The sequence below is a fragment of the Dama dama genome, chromosome 27, assembly GCF_033118175.1.
Source record: "Dama dama isolate Ldn47 chromosome 27, ASM3311817v1, whole genome shotgun sequence".
NCBI classification, from domain to species: Eukaryota; Metazoa; Chordata; class Mammalia; order Artiodactyla; family Cervidae; genus Dama; species Dama dama.
The window spans coordinates 34,463,557-34,485,465 of record NC_083707.1 but is presented as its reverse complement, the minus strand read 5'-3'; the positions used below and the strand labels follow the sequence as shown (position 1 = coordinate 34,485,465).

Sequence of the window (21,909 nt, the reverse complement as noted above, 5' to 3'; positions counted from 1 at the left end):
TCTGCCTGGAACTGGTCCTACTTGTGTTCCTAACTTGTCTGAAAATGTTTAGAGATTGTCATTCCTGGATCAGCACTTTTAGTTTGGATCTTGGTGCCAACAGTACCTTTAATTTTGTGGTTTGCATTCATCTGTTATTGGCGTGGCTCTTGATGCATGCAACCTCACCCAGAAAATAATAAATGGGTTCCCACTTCTGGTGGAGTAAACTTAGATTAGAAGCTATAGTTTGGTGGACTCTGCTCAGATGAACCAGGTTCTGCCAGGTTTGTGGTTGATTTAATCTAAAATAAAGTGCAATGGTCCATTCACTTTCCAGATAAGTCCAGGATTTTAAGAATGGTCCAAAGTTAATTTGGATCCATGAAAGGTGTGGTTTTTCTGGGAGTCACCCAAAACTAGGGGATCCTAGAGTTATTCTTATCCTTGATGATTAATGGACAAGTCATTCAGAGTCTCTCTGTCTACATTTCCTAAAGGATATAATAGCCCCTCCCTTTGAGAAGGTTGTGATGCTTTATATATTTGTATGGAAAGCCTTGAAATCTTCAATTGGTATAAGGGGGAAAAATACAACAAAGCTGTATATTGTCACCTTGCTTATTTAACTTATATGCAGAATACATCTTGCAAAATGCTGAGTTGGAGAAATCACAAGCTAAAATCAAGATTTCCAGGAGAAATATCAACAACCTCAGATATGTGGATGAGCACAGATATGTTAGAGCATTTTCTGCTCTAACAGAAGAAAGTGAAGAGTAACTAAAGAGTCTCTTGATGAGGGTGAAAGATGAGAGTGAAAAAGCTGACTTGAAACTTGACATTAAAGAAACTAAGATTCTGACATCCAGCCCCATCACTTCATGGCAAGTAGAAGGGGGAAAAGTGGAAGCAGTGACAGATTTGATTCTCTTGGACTCCGAAGTCACTGTGGATGGTGACAGCAGCCATGAAATTGAAAGATACTTGCTCATTGGATGGAAAACTATGACTAACCTAGACAGCATATTAAAAAGCAGAGACCCCACTTTGCCGACAAAGGTCTGTGCAGTCAAAGCTATGGTTTTTCCAGTAGTTATGTATGGATGTGAGAGCTGGACAATAAAAAAGGCCAAGCACCAAAGAAATGATGCTTTTGTATTGTGGTGCTGGAGAAGACTCTTGAGAGTCCCTTGGACTGCAAAGAGCTCAGACAAGTCAATTCTAAAGGAAATCATCCTGAGTATTCACTGGAAGGACTGAGGCTGAAGCTGAAGCTCCAGTACTCTGGCCACCTGATGCAAAGAGCCAACTCACTGGAAAAAACCCTGATGCTAGGAAAGATGGAAGGCAGGAGAAGGGAGCGGCAGAGGATGAGATGGTTAGATAGCATCACCACCTCAATGGACACGGGTTTGAGCAAACTCTGGGAGATAGTGAAGGACAGGGGAGCCTGGCACGCTGCAGTCCATGGGGTTACAAAGAGTCAGAAACGACTCAGCATCTGAGCAAAAACAGAAGGAAAAAAAAAAAAAGTTCTCATATGCACATTTTTAATTTAAAGACAAAGAATTTGATCAAACTTTGAGGTTTTAGTTCATTAGGCTTTCTCAACTTAATTGATCTTGTCTATGCTGAAGTCTCTATAATGAACATTTTATTGGCACATTTTATTTTATTTTTCAAGGGTGTGGACTGCACCTAGCATATCTTTGGCAGCCGTACCTAGCACCATGATGGATGTTTAATGAATGCACATCAACTTGTAGGAAACAATGTGGCAAAGAAGTATTAGCTAAGAATCCCAAGACCAGGGTTTGTTTCAGCTCTACTACTAATACACTGTAGAATCGTCCACAAATCACTTGACTTTAATTTTCTCTTCTGAAAATGAAAACATTGGTGTTAATCATCTCTAAAGTAACTTTCAGGATTTTAAAAAATAACCTATCACAATTTGTAAAGTTGTTACACCTTTATATTATCTAATGAAGAGCCATTTTTTAAAAAAGAAGAAATATGGAGACATTTATAAGTAAATACTCTCATATTTTATTTTTCTAAAAATCTGTACTGCTTTTCAAAAGACAATGTAGTATAATACAAAGAGTACTAGACCTGTGTTCTAAATATGGATTTGCTACTAAATGTGTTGGGGAGTTTTGGTAACTCATTTACATTTGTAGGATTCAGTTTATTATATGTAAAATTAGGGTATTTGATTAGATTAATTCTAAAGACTCTATGTACTAAGGTCTCTCCCAGTCCTAACAATCTATAATCCTTCTGGGTGACATTTTAAAATGCCTTTTTTTCCTTTTATGATTACAATAGTAGTTTTAAAATACTGATTTTAAAATGTTCAAAGATTACAAAAATACATTAAGTAAAAATTTGAATCCATTGTAATGATGTTACTTGGAGATTAAGTGTTAAAATCTTGGTGTATAATCTTTCAAATTTTTCACTGATATATTTACATTGATGTACTATTATATAACCCATTATTTTGCAAAATGACAGCATATCATACATACTTTCGTGATACTTGCTTTTTTTTTACTTAATAATATATAATGAACATCTTTCAACCAGACATATGCAGCTCTATCTCCTTCTTTTTCATGATTCTTTTCCACTGAATGAATGTATCCAAGTTATTCACCTATCTCCTATTGATGAACATTTAACTTATTTTAAAATTTTATAATGGGCATCTCAGATCATCTATAGACATCTTTTTTCATCTATCTTTGTACAACTTTGGAATTATTTACAAAAACGTGGAATTTCTGGGCAAAATGGTACAATTTCATACATAGAGCCAAACTGCTCTCCAAGCCAAGTGTGAACAATTTACATACCCATAGACAATGTAAGAGATAAGAACACTAGGTGGTGCTAAGCATGCTAATTCCAGCTACCATATATTAATAGTAAGAACTGGGGAGGCTTATTATCTAGCTTGGGCTTTTGCCTCAAAATACTGTAAATCTAGACTAGTGCTGACATAAAGTGTATACCCTTAATTCAAGTCTCATTGGTCTACCATCAGGTATATCACATATGGTTCCACAGAGCAGAACTAGGGCCAATGTATGGAAATAATAGGAAAGTTCTGATGCAAAAAAAAGAAGAAGAAGAAAGAAAAAGCTTCCTAGCATCAGAATTTTCCCATAAAAAGGTGCTCTGTTTCTTAACTAGTGAGTACCCAGTCACTATAGTATAACTGGTCATCAACTGAAGGCTAGATGACCTTTTATGAAATAAGTAATTAGCTCTGATAACTTCTAGAGTTTCCTTCAGATTCTAAGACTCAAGGACACACAGATTTTGAAGAATAAGAATTGGGGTTCAATCTTCCCATACATACTTGCCTTCCTGGACTCTGTTTCATGTCTAAATAACAATTTTTATATTTTCTCTAATCTGTATATTTGAATACTTCATTAGGTTAACTTCTGTAAGTTTAAATAACTATGTCTTTCAGAGCTCAGGTTAAATATCTTTATTTCCATTCAATCATACAACATATATGTATATTGAACCTGGCAGAGTACTAGCTAGGGATCTGAGAGCGAACAAAATAGATGATTCCTGCTATCATAGAATTTAAAGATTGTGCAAATACAGATACATAAACATAAGGCTATATTTGCAGGCAAATATAAATATATTTGCAAATACAGATATATTTTACTATATTATAAAACTTTCATTTGAACTGCCTATGAAATTAACTGGATAGCTATCCAGTAAATCTAAATATGTTCATTAAGAAAATCAGAAACATGTGACCAATATTTTTAAACCATTTCTCACTGATTTTTTTTTCAGTAGACATAAAGCAAAACAGAAAGCAGAGATAATTACCTGAACATTTGAGGTAAAGGTAAGAGCCGAAATAATTATCTAATCTAAAAGTAAAGCGGACACAACACATTTACTTTAGTTGTCTAGGAAACCACATCTACATTCCCTTTTCACCTACAGATCTTCACAGGCCCAAATGCTAAGATTAGAAATTTCTGAATACTTGAAGCACATGAACATTCTCTCTGGCCCCAAGCCCAACGTCACATTTCCTCTAACAGAAAGGCTACAGAAACAACAGAAAAGGAGAGAGCGGTTCAGAGAATGGCTTGGCTTGAACTGTATGTGTTTACGAAGAAAAGTGCCAACGAAATCACATATGTCAAGGGAAAAAAAAACACCATAAAGAAATTTCCCAAAGACATCTCTGAGCCAAACCTCACTCTTAGGTAAAAATATCATTATCTCAGGGCACATTCCTCTCCTCTCATGCATGCATGAGCACAATGCTTCCTGTTGAAAGCTCACTCTGAAAATAAAACGCAGTCCCATGGTAAGCCTAGCTTCCCATGAAGGCAGGACAGAGTCAACAAAATAATCCTCACTTTCTTTCAAAGGGCCAAAATTTCTCAACGGATTTCTATTCCCTGGACAGTCTAGATCTTACCTAAAATAAAGAAATATAACTTTAAATAAACTTTATAGCTATATAATAAAGAAATATGCAGCCCTACCAGTTAAACTTGGTCAAAAGTTTTTAAATCTCATTTTTAAAACACTCAGCAAGGAAATTTGTATAGCTCGGGAGCTTTAAAAAAAAAATCAGTCAATTATTTCTTTATAAGATTTCCAACCTGACATTCAGGGCAAACCATTACCTTTTACCATATAATCCCAATGTCTTTTTGATCATGTGTAACTAACTTGGGGCAAAGATAATTTCTCTTCTACAGCTTGGAGGTTAACCCACTTGATATTTCATTTTCACTTAGTACCCTCACTTCTTATCACCCTCAAAGAAAGTTCTGTCCCCTGACACCAAATGTACACTGTGACTTTTTAGGTTGCAACAATTGAAATTGTCCATTTTGGACCTACTAAAACAGCAATTTCATGTGGTTCAAATCAAGTATTAGTTCATTTTTCCAGACCCCCATTTCTTCATCTACAACCTAAGGATGTTTGACAAATTGAGCTCAAAGATCCTAGGTCTAATAATCTATGATTCTAAGAGCTACAGGATCAAGTTCACACACATATACACAGGGGAATATACGCATAAGTGTCATTTGCCACAGTAATTTTGCTACAGAAAGAAGAAAATAATTCATTAACAAGTATTTATTGGACACCTAGTTTGGGCAAAGCCCTAATATAGGCACTTTTATAATATGCTTCCCTGGTGGTGCTATTGGTAAAGAAACCACTTGCCAGTGCAGAAGACCTGGATTTGAACCTTGGGTTGGGAATATCCCCAGGAGGATGGAATGGCAACCCACTCCAGTATTCTTGCCTAGAAAATCCCATGGACAGGGGAGCCTGGCAGTCTCCAGTCAATAGGGTCGCAAAGAGTTGGACATGACTGAAGTGACTTGGCACGCATGATATGCAAATGATAGAGTTTATTTGGCTATTTATGGGAAGAAAACTCTAAAATATTTTGAGGGCTTGAATTCCTTGAGCTTTAAACCAAATTTAACTTTGTGTATGTCAAACACTTGGTCATGCTTATCAATTCTAAGTGGAATACTTAACAATCACAGTCATAATTTCCTTCCAATGCCTCTGGAGGCTCTGGACTGAGTCTGTGAATGAGAAGGAACAAACTGAGCCACAAAAGTTTCATAACTTTTTTCAGGCAGTCACTTCGTTATAACAGATGATTTATGCGTACCAGATTCTCCAGGGTAGGTGCCCACTCCCATGAATAAGCGATAAACCACTAAAGTGCATTAACTCTCTTAGGCAATCAATCCTTCATCCTGCAAACGCTGCCCAAGTGTTTATTATGTCAAGCCCTGGGCTTGGCTTTGAGATATGGAAATGAACAGTCCCTCTCTTCAAGGAGTTCACATTCTATTGGGTAAAACAGATCAGTAAACAAATATGGGGTTGCTCGGAAAGTTCATTCAGGTTTTTGCATAAGATCATATGGAAAACCCAAACAAACTTTTGTCCAACCCAAATACTTCCACTAGCTTTTGACAAGTACTTGTGCAAAGTACTACAATGATATATAACATGGCACGAGAGGGGCATTGGTGCACTTAATTCACGAAGAAGGCAACATCTGAATTGGAATTTGAAGATATAAATTCTACATGGTATGGATGCAGGGAGTGGGGTAGGGAATGGATACTAGAGGCTAATAGAACAAGATGCGCAAAATATAAAGACCTGGAAGAATGTTCTTTATTCAGAGAAAGGTGGCAACACCTATAGGGTACAAAGTGTGAGCAAAGATGTTAAAGGAAGTCAGATGGGTAAGGTAGACAGGGACTAGCTTTTGAAGTTGTAAGGCCAGCTTAAGAATATGAACTGTTCTGTATGTAATAGAAAACCACTGAGGAGCCTTTAGGCATGAGAGTAGCATAATCAAATTAGAAAAATTTGAGAGATTCTTGAATAACAGTGTGGATGATAGTTTGAATGGAGTAAGTTGGAGTCATCAAGATCAGCTAAAAGGCCATTCTAACAGTAAGGAAAAGAGAAAAAGGACTAAATTTAATAGAGTAAAATACTCTGTAAACTACCACTGATAGAACCCAGAAACATAAAATCAATCCTTCCTGCATTTCATCTATTCATAAATTGATCAATCTAAAATGTCAACACATCTGGCTTAACTGCTTTATTTTTTCAACAAATGAGCCAGTTTTGTGGCATAATATAAAGATATTTATCTGTTCATTAATTGCTACAAACTCAATTTAGCCTGAGGAGACAAAAAGCAAGTTTTTAACTTATGGAAGAGTTTTTATGATAACCTGGATACCCAAAGAGAATCTGTTATAGGAAAGAAAAAATTATAATATGGCATTTAAGTCCTCCTGCTTCAGTATCACACTAACTCAACATATTAACTCAATTTTCTACATGGACATGAAATTGCAAGGATAATCTAATAGTTGTTATTGTTGTGTAGTTGCTAAGTCTTGTCTGACTCTTTGAAACCCTATGAACTGTAGCCCATAAGGCTCCTCTGTCCATGGAGATTTTCCAGAGAACACTGGAGCAGGCTGTCATTTCCTTCTCCAGAGGATCTTCATGACCCAGGGATTGAGCCTGCATCTCCTGTATTGGCAGGCAGATTCTTTACCATTGAACCACCGAAGAAGCCCAATGACTTGAATAGAATTCTTCAAAGAAGACATGCAAATGGCCAACTATTATACGAAGAACACTCAACATCACTAATCATCAAGGAAATGTAAATCATAATCACAATGAGATGTCTCCTCACCTGCATCAGAATGTGGCTATCATTTAAAAAAAAAAAAAGACTTGTATTGATGAGGACATGGAAAAACTGGATCCCTTATGTACTGTTGGTAGGAATGCAAAATGGTATAGCCACTATGGAAAAGAGTATAGTGTTTCCTCAAAAAATTAAAATAGACTACTGGGCTTCCCTGGTGTACAGTAGATAAGAATCTGCCTGCCAATGCAAGGGACACAAGTTTGATCCCTGGTCCAGGAAGATTCCACATGCTGCAGAGCAACTAAGCCCATGCACCACAACTATTGAGACCGCACAGGCTAGAGCCCACATGCCACAGCTACTGAGCCCGCGTGCTGCAGCTACTAAACCTGTGAACCTAGAGCCTGTGCTCCACCACGAAGAGTAGGCCCTGATCACTTGCTGCGGCTAAGAAGGCTCACACGCAGCAACAAAGACCCCATGCAATCAAAAATAAAGAAATAATTTTTAAAAAATAATGTTCTTAAAAAATAGATCTACCATATGATCCAGCAGTCTCACTTCTGGATACTTATTCCATGCAAAATAGAATCCAGATCTCAGAGAGATATTAGTCCTCCCACGTTTACTGCAGCATTTTTCATAGTTGTCAAGTAGTGGAAACAACCTAAATATGCATCAACACATGAACAGTAAAGAAAATGTGGTTATACAGACAATGGAATACTAGCCGATCTTCAAAAAGAAGGGGATTTTGCAATGCGTAACATGAATGAACCCCGAGGTCATTGTGCTAAGTGAAATAAGCCAGGCAGAGGAATACAAATACTGTAGGATTCCACTTACTTGAATGTATGGAAATTCACAAATTCATAGAGTCAAAGAATGGAATGCCAAGTTCCAGGGGCTAAGTTCAGGAAGTAATGGGGAGTTATTCAACAGGCATAAAGATGTCTGTTAAGCAAGACAAAATCTAACTGTTTACTGGACACCACTGTACCCACGAGGTCCCCCAGGTAGCGCTAGTGGTGAAGAACCCGTCTGCCAATACAGGAGACCTAAGAGATGGGAGTACGATCCCTGGGCTGGGAAGATCCCCTGGAGGAGGAAATGGCAACCCATTCCAGTGTTCTTGCCTAGAGAATCCCATGGACAGAGGAGCCTGGTGGGCTACAGTCCATAGGGTCGCAAAGAGTCAGACATGACTGAATCGACTTAGCATGCACACACTGTACCTCTAGTCAATAATCATGTATTATACACTAAAATTTTCTTAACAGGGTAGATCTCATGTTAAGTGTTTTTACCACAACAAAATTTTTTTAAAAATTTTAATGAGTATATACTCAATATGCCAGCAAATTTGGAAAACTCAGCAGTGGCCACAGGACTGGAAAAGGTCAGTTTTCATTCCAATCCCAAAGAAAGGCAATGCCAAAGAATGCTCAAACTACCACACAATTGCACTCATCTCACATGCTAGTAAAGTAATACTCAAAATTCTCCAAGCCAGGCTTCAGCAATATGTGAACCGTGAACTTCCAGATGATCAAGCTGGTTTTAGAAAAGGCAGAGGAGCCAGAGACCAAATTGTCAACATCTGCTGGATCATCGAAATAGCAAGAGAGTTCCAGAAAAACATCTAAATTTCTGCTATATTGACTATACCAAAACCTTTGACTGTGTGGATCACAATAAACTGTGGAAAATTCTGAAAGAGATGGGAATACCAGACCACCTGACCTGCCTCTTGAGAAACCTATATGCAGGTCAGGAAGCAACAGTTAGAACTGGACATGGAACAACAGACTGGTTCCAAATAGGAAAAGGAGTACATCAAGGCTGTATATTGTCACCCTGCTTATTTAACTTACATGCAGAATACATCATGAGAAATGCTGGGCTGGATGAAGCACAAGCTGGAATCAAGATTGCCAGGAGAAATATCAATAACCTCAGATATGCAGATGACACCACCCTTATGGCAAGGTGAAGAAGAACTAAAGAGCCTCTTGACGAAAGTGAAAGAAGAGAGTGAAAAAGTTGGCTTAAAGCTCAGCATTCAGAAAGCTAAGATCATGGCATCCGGTCCCATCACTTCATGGCAAGTAGATGGGGAAACAGTGGAAAGAGTGGCTGACTTAATTTTTTTGGGCTCCAAAATCACTGCAGATGGTGACTGCAGCCATGAAATTAAAAGACTCTTACTCCTTGGAAGAAAAGTTATGACCAATCTGGACAGCATATTAAAAAGCAGAGTCTTTACTTTGCCAACAAAGGTCCATCTAGTCAAGGCTATGGTTTTTCCAGTGGTCATATATGGATGTGAGAGTTGGACTATAAAGAAAGCTGAGCACCGAAGAATTCATGCTTTTGAACCGTGGTGTTGAAGAAGACTCTTGAGAGTCCCTTGGACTGCAAGGAGATCCAACCAGTCAGTTCTAAAGAAAATCAGTCCTGAATATTCACTGGAAGGACTGATGTTGAAGCTGAAACTCCAATACTTTGGCCACCTGATAGAAAGAGCTGACTCTTTGGAAAAGACACTGATGCTGGGAAAGATTGAGGGCAGGAGGAGAAGGGGACGACAGAGGATGAGATGGTTGGATAGTATCACCGACTGGATGGACATGGGTTTGGGTAGACTCTGGGAGTTGGTGATGGACAGGGAGGCCTGGTGTGCTGTGTTTCATGGGGTCGCGAAGCATCGGACACGACTGAGCGACTGAACTGAACTCAACTCTGACTTCTTTCAGCACATGTGAAAAAAGCTGTGTTTGAGATTTTCTTGGTGCTCAGTTCTGGTCTACCCAATTACCAATAGTCGACTTGGGCTGTGTTCTGTCTCAGAGTTCTGTTCTTAAAGTCTTTCAAAGGATCAAAACTTCAGTACTGCTTTCAGTAAACTCATAATTGTTTTCTCCATTTGCCTAACTATAAACAATCTAGTTCAATCACATGTGAAGTTTGTTGCCACTGACCCACTAAAGGTACTATTTTGCTTTCAGACATCAGAAGCATTCTTACTGATAATTTTTTTTTAATTTCTTTTGCCAATGTTGTCTCTACTACCTCCTGCTGTTTTCTATTTTACCAGGCTGAAAGACTACAATACATGCATGCTGAGCTGTTTCAGCTGTGTCTGACTCTTTGCAACCCTATGGACTGTAGCCCACTTCTGCCTATGGGATTCTCCAAGCAAGAATACTGAAGTGGATTGCCATGCCCTCCTCCAGGGGATCTTCCCAACCCAGGAATCGAACCCACATCTCTTATGTTTCCTGCATTGGCAGGCAAGTTCTTTACCACTAGTGTCACCTGGGAAGGTTGAAACACTACAACACATTCATTTAATTATATAAAGACAAAATTAGTATTTAGGAGAATAAAATAATAGAGTATTTTTTTTGCTTGACTTGACAGCAACTTGAATCCCTTCCTGCATTGCTGGACCATGTAATTGTGCCACTTAAAGCACTAGCAACAATATAAAAAGTCCAAACGTACTACAGACTAGCCATTTAAATGGCCAGAGACACAAATAAAGAACTATGTTTTAAAGAATTTTGTGCCACCACCACCTAATATTTTTAATCACTCCACAATGCTGAATCATTTAAAGATATTTCTCTTTTTATGTGCCTAGTTTTTTGATACAACTTAATGCTCATTAAGGGCTTCTTTGGTGGCTCAGATGGTAAAGAATCTACCTGCAATGCAGGAGACCCAGGTTCCATCCCTGGGTCGGGAAGATCCCTGGAGAAGGGAATGGCTACCCACAGAGAACACCATGAACAGAGGAGCTTGGCAGGGCTACAGTTCATGGGGTTGCAAAGAGTCAGACAAGACTGAGTGACTTTCACACATGCATACAATGCTTATTAAATCTTAATACCTCTATAGTCTTTCCAAAAAAAAAATGATAATTCCATGGAAGAAGTATAGGCAGGAGCTACTTCTCCCGAAAGACATATGTCTTATATACAGAGTGCTAACTATCTGAGAGCAGAAACCACACCTTTGTTGATATATGCTATAGGGATGGATATAATGCCTGGCAGATGGAGTTGCCAAAGAGAAAGGAATATGGATTATAAGCCTGGACATTAAAGACACATGAAGATAGACCATACAGAGAGAGCTGGTAGAAGAAGATTTCATATCTCTCAAGGGACAACGCAATTGGCAAGAAGTGAGAAGAAGTTGAATATTTACCTACTGTCTTAAGAATACATGAAATGGCTAAAATCACATAAACGTTTGTGTACTAATGGTAAAAAAAAAAAAAAAAAGGAATACATGGTAAGGGGACTTCCCTAGTGGTCCAGTGACTAAGTTTCTTCGCTCCCGATGTAGGGGACGTGAGTTCAATCTCTAGTCGGAGAACTAGACCTCACAGGCCACAGCAAAAGAACCCACATACTGCACTGAATATCGAAGATCCTACATGCCACAATTAAGACCCAGTACAGCCAAAATAAATTTAAAAAAAGAATAGACAGTAGGAAAAGAATGGCTGCAAATGAATATAACTAGATTTCCAGGTAACAAAGAGAACAAAGTTTATGTATTCCATCTTAGCATATTAACCTGATGATGATAGTTTAATAAAGATCTGTTTCTATAATTTTAGAAGTTAGAAATGCAGCACATTTTTACTTAGTATGGCATTCCTTATCCAATTAAACTTTGATGGATAGCACAAATTTTAAAAAGAATTTGTACAAACTTTTCCCAAAGCTCCTTCTCACTCCACATGTGAAAAACAAACATACTTTGAAATGGAGACACTAAATACATGCTGCTTATTCTAGTAGATATTTACAGAACTATAACCTTTTAAAAATGCTGAAAGGGGGAAGATAGACTTCCACCAGTCACTCAAATTGAAAGTAGGAAAGTGATCACAGCAAGAAGGAACATGGAAAGCCCACAACTAGCTATAAAGGTTGAGATCACAATTACCAATTTAGAGTTTTTTAGAATGACCTAGGCACCTAATACACAGGTAGGAGGTAAGAGTTAAAGGGACCAGCTGTTTATAAGCAGAGTGATTCTCAAGAAAAAGAAAAATACACAGATTCCTCTTTGTGGAGCTAGTGAAGACATCTGCTCCTCTACCAACTCTACTTATTAGAGTCCAGTCATTTTATTTTTAGGATTTCCTCAGAACCTAGAATGGTATTCTACCTTATAAATGCTCAATATAATGAATCAAGTTCATTACTGTGTAATCATATTATGTATATCTGTTGACTGATTCATTTTAAAGTATTCCAGTGGATTTTCTCCAAATTGCACAAAGAATAGAATATAAAGTTTATAATTTACTGCCAGTTCTAAATATACTATGTCATGTGCATTAATCACCAACACCTTTGAATATAATGGGCACTCAACAAACATCTGAAGGATAAAGGTATAAAAGAATAAGATTAGCTGAACTATAACCCCTGATGAAGGAGAGGAACTGGCCCGTTCTTTCTTGTGGATCCCGCACAAACTTTCAGAGCCAGCACGCCCACAGTGAAGGAACACTGTATGAACGAAGCTTCACAATTGCTCTCTTATTACCACTGGGCTTCTGGCACCCAGCACATCTTCGAGCTCTAGTGTTAAGGAATGCATTCTGAGCCTCTGCCCGCACAGGCATGTCACAGTGATGCTTCTAAACCAAACCGGAGCTCAGATTTGTTTCAAGTCTTCACTTGCTTTTGATGGAAGGTGTGCTGGCAGTTGTTGTCATCATTAGCCTTGTGGCAATACTTTTTCCCTTAAGTGTCTCATGTCTCATATGAAAGCTTAAAGCTTGTTAAACAGGGAGGGACTTTGGAATATGTGCCAATGTCAAACAGTAAAGTTTTTATTTTCTTCTGTTGTAACAACTTTAAAGGTCTGAATTTCCAAACCCCAGTCCCTAACACCACTCAGGATTTTAAGTTAGATGACGGAGTGAGAATAGGAAGGTCCCAATTCCTTTCCCTCCTTTTATGATCTTTATCTTAGAACTAGTAAATGAGAGATTTAGAGCCTGCTAGGCACTTGGGCGTGGAATTCGCCTGTAATCTTGGTGTTTATGGGATAAGTGAGCTGTCCACCCACAGTTCTGCTACCTAGAGAGTCAAGATATCTGAATTTATATGAACGACCCAATACTTCAATTGCAATAACATTTCCATAGGGCTTCCCTGGTGGCTCAGATGAAAAAGAATCTGCCTGCAATGCAGGAGACACAGGTTTGAACCCTGGGGTTTCCCAAGTGGTGCTAGTGGTAAGAAATCTGCCTGATAGTGCTAGGAGATGCATGAGATGCGGGTTTGATCTCTGAGTTGGGAAGATCCCCAGGAAAAGGAAATGGCAAACTCCAGTATTCTTGCCTGGAAAATTCCATGGACAGAGGAGCCTGGTGGGCTACAATTCATGTGGTCGTAAAGAGTCAGACATGACTGAGTGAATACAATATTTCCATGGCAGCTGACCCAAATATCACATTTAGAAATCCACAATAACTAATGTTCCTTCAGCGCTTACTGGCTTCCCTGGTGGCTCAATCAGTAAAAAATCTGCCTTCAGTGCAGGAGACCCAGGTTTAACCACTAGATCAGGAAGATCGCCTGGAGAAAGGCATGGCTATCCACTCCAGTATTCTTGCCTGGAGAATTCCAAAGACAGAGAAGCCTGGCGGGCTCTACTAGACTGTGTATTCCTTGAAGGCAAGAGCTATTATCTACTTCATCTTTCAATCTCCAACAGTATCTAGAACAATGCCTCACACATACAAACTTCTTTTAATAAAAGTTTACTGAGCAAATGAAAGGCTTCATGATTCTGGAATGGCTATGTTTCTCTCTCTGGAAGTTTTCAATTTTTTATTATTAGATGATAAATTTAACTTCTAAAACCATTATAGTCATTCATACTCTCAGACACACATACTTATTTACCAAGTTTACCAGGATCTTTTCTTCTGATCCCAAAAAGTACAAGCCTATGAGGCCAAAAGCAGTAGCTACTTAATAGGTGAACTTCAATACCAAGCAACAAGTTGGGACAGGTAATTACGGATACAGAATCCATTTGCAATTGCAGGGGAAATTTCGGGAAGTAGAATGTATTTATCAGAGTTGGAATTTGGCCAGGATTCTAAGGAAAACACCAATTACTCTTTGATAATATAAAGTGGCATATAAACACTATTTAACTGAATTTCTGTCTAAGGTAAGAATTTCAGAGATCCACAGAAGGGACAGACACATCATCCCCAAATAAATTCTTCCATTGAGAAAAGTTCTTTGTACTTTAATAGTAACCTCTCAAATCTAACAAAGAAAACTTGTCAGGTTAGTAGCAAAAGTGAGTCCTAGTTCAAGGAGTTGAAGGATATAAGAGGTCTTTCCAGCAGTTTAATCTATCATGCACATTAAATTCATTTAAATTAGCTCCTTTCTGCAACATCTCCATAGCCTCAGATATTTCAAAATAGAAAGACCCTAAGAGAGCTGATTTCTTCAGAATGGAAACTTTCTCAGACAACAATTCACTAAGATTGTTAGGTGTGATCTTGCTTGGTATAAAAGTGAGGGAATATATTAAGTACAAGGTTTGCCTGACTATAGTCAGAATGTCTTTACAAAGGACTTTTATTCCACCCTGAGAAGAAGAATATTTCAGATTTAGGAAGGTTTTTAGGAAGACACAATAATTCCAGAGGAAATAATCTGGGAAATAGGTGTGTGCTATATCTGAGTTAGATAGGAAAGTAGACAGTGTAGCCATTAACCAGTTCTATCAGTTTTTGCTTCATGTGTTTCTAAGTCTGTTGTTAGGCATATGAACATTTAGGACTGTTATGTCCCCTTGATAATTTCCCCTCTTAACTTTTTAAAATGACCCTCTTTATCCCTGGTAATTTTCTTTTCTCTGAGATCTACTTTTTTGATACTATTATAGCTACCATATGTCACTTTTAAACAGTGTTAATATAGTATAGCTTTTTCATTCTTTCATTTTTAACCTTTTTTATGTCTTTATATCTAAAGTAGACTTCTTATGGACCATTCACATTTAATTCACTACTAAATTGATTGCGTTTAACTTATTGTCTTGTTTTATTTTTACTTGGCCTACCTGCTCTTTGTACCCCTACTCATCTTTTTCTGCCTTTTATAATTTTGGGGATGACTTTTATGATTACATTTTATCTCCTTGATGTCGCATTATTTATAATTCTTCATTTAGGTGTGTGTGTGCATGTGTGTGTGTAAATGGTTATTTTAGGATTTACTTATCACAGTCTATTGTTGTTGCTGTTTAATCACCAAGTCATGTCCGACTCTACAACCCCATGGACTGCAGCATGCCAGGCTTCCTTGTTCTTGACTATCTTCCGGAGTTTACTCAAATTCATGTCCATTGAGTCGGTGATGCCATCCAACCATCTCATCCTCTACTGCCCCGTTCTCCTTTTGCCTTCAATCTTTCCCAGCATCAGAGTCTTTTCCAATGAGTCGGCTCTTCGCATTAGGTAACCAAATTATTGGAACTTCAGCTTCAGCATCAGTTCTTCCAATGAATATACAGGGTTGATTTCCTTTAGGAAAAGTCTACCATCAAGTAATATTATATCACTTCATATTTAGTATGCGACTAACACAACAATATACTTCTATTTCTCTCCTCCTGGTTTTTGTGCTATTGTTTTCATACATTTTATTTCTGCATATGTTTTATGTTATATGTATATATATTATGCCCACAATATGTTCTTATTATGTCTGCTTTAAATAACATTAAATTTAACAACATATTTGGACTGCAAGGAGATTAAACCAGTCAATGCTAAAGGAAATCAGTCCTGAATATTCATTGGTAGGACTGATGCTGAAGCTGAAGCTCCAACACTTTGGCCATCTGATGCAAAGAACTGACTCACTGGAAAAGACTCTGATGCTGGGAAAGATTGAAGGCAGGAGGAGAAGGGGACGACAGAGGATGAGATGGTTGGATGGCATCACCAACTTGATGGACATGAGTTTGAGCAAGCTCTAGGAGTTGATGATGGACTTGTTAGCCTGGTGTGCTAAAGTCCATGGGGTCAAAAAGAGTCAGACACAACTGAGAGACTGAATGAAATGAACTGAACTAAACTGATGTCTGCTTTGAACAGTTATTTCTTAAAGAGATTTTCTAATAATAAAAAAAAATATCTTTTATGTTTACTCAAATATTTACCATTTCCAGTGTTCCTCATTCCTTTGTGTAAATTCAGATTTCCAGTCGATATCATTTTCTCTTTAACATTTCCTAAAATGTAAGTCTGTTAGTGATTAATTATTTCAACTTTTATTTATCTGAAATATATTTTGCTTTCATTTCGGGAGAATATTTTCACTTGGTATAGAATTATAAGTTGATAGTTTCTTTTTTTCCTGCTGCTCTGCTATGTTCTGGCTTGCATTGTTCCAATTAGAAATCTTATGTCATTGTCGTAAGGACATAAAATGTCACTGACATTCGTTATGTCAATTGTGCATGCTTAGTAGCTCAGCTCTGTCTGACTCTTTGCAACCGCATGCACTGTAGCCCGTCAGGCTCCTCTGTCTGTGGAATTCTCCAGGCAAGAATAGTGGTTGTGGGTTGACATTCCCTTCTCCAGGGGATCTTCCTGACCCAGGGATCCAATCTGAGTCTTTATGTCAATAAAGAATACCTTTTTTCTTCTGGACATATGTGTCTTTTTTCTTACTGGATGACTTTAGTATTTTTATCACTGGTTTAATATTTCTTGTGCTTATAATTTGTTGACCTTCTTGAATCTCTAGGTTTATTATTCTCAGTTATTTTTTTATTCTTTCTTCTCATTCCTCTCCTTTGGAGATTCAAAGCACATAATATATTAGACTGCTTAAATTTTCCCTGTTTGCTGAATCACTGCTGATTTTTTTTCAGGCTTTTTTTCTACCTGTGTGTATGTTTCCTAAGACTACATTCCTGCAAACTGGGGCTTAAAACAACAAAAATCTGTTCTCTTATAGTTCAGGAGGCCAGTAGTCCAAAATCAAGATGTTGGCATAGTTTATTTCCTCTGGGGAGTCTGAGGGAGAAACAGTCCTTTGCTCCTCTCCTGCCTCCTGGTAATTTCAGCAGTTTTTGGCATTTCTTGGCTCGTAGATGCATCACTATCACAGTGATCATCTCCACTTCGATCTTCTTGTGGTCTTCTTGCCTTCTCAGGGCTTTCTTCATTTGTTTCCTTCTCTCATTGATTGCTATGCTTCACTACCTGATGTTCATTGTCTGAAAACTATATTCTCAGAGATTTTGTTGTTTCTTAGTTGTTTCAGCCAGGAGAGTGAATAGAAAGAGAGTGTTCTGTTCTCTATCTTGAGCAGAGGAAGGTGTCTCCTGCTAATCTTAGGAAGCGTTGGCCTCTGTATCCTTGGGTTCATCATCTGAGGATATGGAGAACCAACTATACTGGCCATTTTGTATAAGGGACTTGAGATCCATGGATTTGGCTATTCGTAAGGGTCCTAAAACCAATCTCCCTCAGATACTGAGGGAGGACTATAGTATATAACTGGTATAAATGAATACTCTCTCCATGAAATCTGGTATTTCTCCTGAAAATTACACGTATGTCTCACAAATTCAGTATCTCTTACATAATTAGATCGCTAAAGAAAAAGTCAGCACTATTTATAATGATAAATAATTTGGATGATTATAGACTTATTCCTCTTTTGAACAATCTAATTGCAAATCATTGAGTTGTTAGAATGCACACCAACAATTTTATTCTAGGGACTTTACTCTATGGAATCCAATATACATAACTTCTCAGTCCCTTTAAAAAAGGGGGGGGGGGTGGAAATTGGGTCCAAACAGTTATGTATATTTTATCTTTAAACTCTTCCATTTTGCAAGCTTTTCATTAGTGGTTTGTTTAGTTTCTCAAAGGCCCGTGTGTCAGGACAACATGAAATTTGATACTAATAAATTCTGTGAGGTAGATATGAATTTCTGCTAAGGCACACTGGTAGCTGCCAACAGCAAGACCTTTTAAAGTCTAGTAAATGACAGAAAATCTTCTCTTAGGGCATGCCCTAAGCCCATCTCATCACAGTCTCTGTACTCTCCAAAGCCCCACCCCACCCCCAAAGTGTCCACTGAAGTGATTTATAAGAAAGGAATGGTATCATTTACTCTGATTTTCTTTTTCCTTCACAACATTTGTTGAGTGGTTTACCCAATGAGAAAACTAGATGCTCAGTTTGAATATTACAGATTTCCAGTTGTGGCGTTCAGGAATACAAGGAGCAAGATTCTAGGTGTAAGAAGCTCTGAAAGACGAATGCTTTAGCATTTAATTCTAGATGATGTAACCAGGCACCAGCAGGAGAGTCCTTACAACGCTACCCACGCACAGTAAGCCTCTAGAGTATCTGTCCCTGCAAGCCCGAACATTTCTTCAGCATCCAGCTGCTTCAGGTAGTGAGACTGCTTGACTTGCCATGGCAGGGTTCTGTGTATTTGAATGGACCCAACCGTATATTATGCCCTGTCCACTAGGGCTGGTTAGAGTAAAGATAGCGACAGAGCTTACAGTGCAAACCATCACTGAATGCCTGCTTCTTCACCATGTTGGGAAAAGACTGTCAACTGGCACATGCAGCCTTTGCTAAGATTTGTGCAGTGAATGCCAAAAATGGAAATAGTGACATTCTGAGTCACCCTTATGTTAGGTATTAGACATTTAATCCTTCAGGAAATAAATGTTTCACTAGAAATTACTTCTAATTCCAAAGTCAAGTCTCAACCCTGTAGAAAAAGTTTTCCCTCAAACCCAAGATATTTTGACTTCCAGCAACAATTTCAGGTTATTCAGGAAAGACAGTCTCTGACTTTTGTTATTATTTACATGATATTTGAGCTACCACTGGTAGCTCAGTGGTAAAGAAACCACCTGTAGTGCAGAAGGTACAAGAGACCTGAGTTCAGTCCCTGGGTCAGGAAGATCCCCTGGAGGCAGGCATGGCAACCCACTTCCAGTATTCTTGCCTGGAGAATCCCATGGACAGCGAGCCTGGCAGACTACAGTCCGTAGGGTCGCAAAGAGTCGGACACAGCTGAAGCAACTTAGCATGCATGCATGAGATGATATTTACCTGTTGTGCTACAAAGGACATCTGTTTCTTATTTTGTTCTCAAAGAAAAACTTTCCAAAGAAAAGTATTTTTCACTTTATGTCTCTAGTTTTGAGTCAGTCTTTAGAGTTTGGTTGCCTGATAAAATTAGAACAGCAATTCCTAATAGCACCTGAAGTTAGCCTTTCAATGTTTCCAATATAATTTTGAAGGTTTTGCATACTGGATCTCATTTGTTTCCTTATCTCTTACATTTGATTAGAAATAGTGATGCAGGTGATACTATATTTCAGTCTTTGAGAGGGACATATTTGTTTAATACTGTAAGACCTGAGGTTTAGCACCTTTCATCTAGAAAACAATACAAATAAACCAATTATTAATAGTTATAATAACACTAACAATCATCCCATTTTTGATAGTGTTCATACTCACTTGGTCATCTTGAACAAATATGAATATGCTGGGCAAGCGCCAGCTTTATAATTTATCAAATCTATTGCAAAATGAAAATGTGGATCCATTGTTTAAAAATTCTTAAAATTTCACAACAGAGCCTTAAGCCAAGCACAAGACCTTTTGAGGGCTTCCCAGGTGGCTTAGTGGTAAAGAATCCGTCTGCCAATGCAGGAGACAGTTTCAATCCCTGGGTCAGGAAAATCCTCTGGAGAAGGAAATGGCAACCCACTCCAGTATTCTTGCCTGGGAAATCCCACGGACAGAGGACCCTGGGAGGCTACAGTCCCTGGGGTCTCAAAAGAGTCAGACACAACTTAGCAACTGAACAATGACCACAAAGACCTTTTGAGTGCAGGGCCCTCTGTGACTGCACAGTTCACACACACATTGAGCCAAATCACTGCTAAGACCCCCTCACATACTTTTGCTAAATTTTTCCTCAATTCAGGTGATTGCATACATCATTTTATGATGTCTTAATACCAATGCAAAGTTCATAGTCATTGTATTAAGGAAGAGGCAAAATAAATGTTCGTGATAAGGAAATTAAAACATTTTTACATATTTTACAAATTAGGTAATAATCATTATTTGATCATTGAGTTTAATGGTATTTTGGGTCAAACTATTCAAAATGGGTTTTAATGTTTAATCCATGGTCCCCACCTGTTAAACTGTTTTATGAGTCTTAGAATTCCTCCACCTGAAATCAGTTAATCAACATTGAAACCAGCTTTAATAATGGGAAGCAAAGGAGCTGAGGTGGAACAGGTGAGAGAAGGCAATGAATTGAGGACATTAGCATTTTGATTTCTCATGACTGCATACAGCAAAGAAACTGTAACACCTCTTGTCTCAGTTTGGATGGCTATAGCAAAATACCATAGGCTGGGTAGCTTATCAAAACCAAAAATTTATTTCTCACAGTTCTGGAAGCTGAAAGTCCAAAATCAAGGTGCCGGCAGATTCAGTGTCCAGTGAGGAGGGCCTAGCTCACAGACAGCTGTCTTCTCACTGTGTCCTCACATGGCAGAAAGAGCCAGAGGGCTCCTGGGGTCACTTTTATGGCAGCACTAATTCCGTTCTGGGTACTTCACCATCATGACCTAATCACTTCCCAAAGGCTCCACCTCCAGATACTCACACGTTGAGGATTTAGGTTTCAACAAATAAATTTTGCAGGGACACACATTCAGTCACAGGAAGAGAACTGAGAAAATAAATGCCCAGACCTCACCCTCCCCACTTCCTCAGATTTCCTGCTGGTACATCCCATGGACCAAGCTCAAGAGAACCTAGGATAAGATAGCTTCACAGGTAGTCCAGTGGTTCTTAAACCTTAGCATGCATCGTAATCACCAGTAGGAATAGCTTGTTAAAACAGGTTGGTGGGCCGACTCAGAGTTTCTGATTCAGCAAGTCTATGTGAGGCCCCAAAATCTGCATTTCTCATAAGCTCCCAGGTAATACTGAAGCTGCTGTTCCTCAGGCCACACTTAGAAAACCACTGATTTCATTTAAACAGGTCAACCTCTTTGGACAGAAAGCAGCATAGAGAAGGGTGGAGAATGCGGTTGGAAGATATCCAGTACAGGAACAATGGAAGCAGGTTTGAAGACAACAGACTTGTTTGCTGTCAAGAAAACAACTGCCTCTGATGGCAGTTCTTCTGTTTGCTTTCTTGTTTGTTTGTTTTGTTTTGCATGAACACTAAAAGATTTATTTTGTTGCCTTGGTGCAAGCAAACAGAAGCTTGAAATATTTTCAATATACCTCCCAAACAACCCCTTTAAAGCCCTCAAACTTCAGACAATGACTAGTGTAGACTACCTCTCATCAATCATAATTGGTGCCCGAAAAGAGGGTGTTGATGGGCAGAGCAGTAAAGATCCTTGATTTTTATTCATACCTGTGTTCAAGAGCCTAGGGTGCTCTCTGGAAAGGAAAATCTAGGAAATTGACAGCTTCGATGCTATATCTGTGACAGATGCTTACAAATTTCCTGACTATAAGAAATCATTATTAGGTTTTTGGTGAGTGACATACTCAATCAAGACTTGTAATAAAATATAGGCTGAAGTGCACGGTCAG

The 21,909-nt window shown here is 38.4% G+C and overlaps 1 long non-coding RNA gene across 1 annotated transcript in view; it reads right to left on the bottom strand.

The window, feature by feature from the left end:
- Positions 1-21,909, bottom strand: part of LOC133047793 (uncharacterized) — a 199,883-nt gene that overhangs the window by 161,179 nt on the left and 16,795 nt on the right. The gene's annotated exons all lie outside the window — the stretch shown is intronic.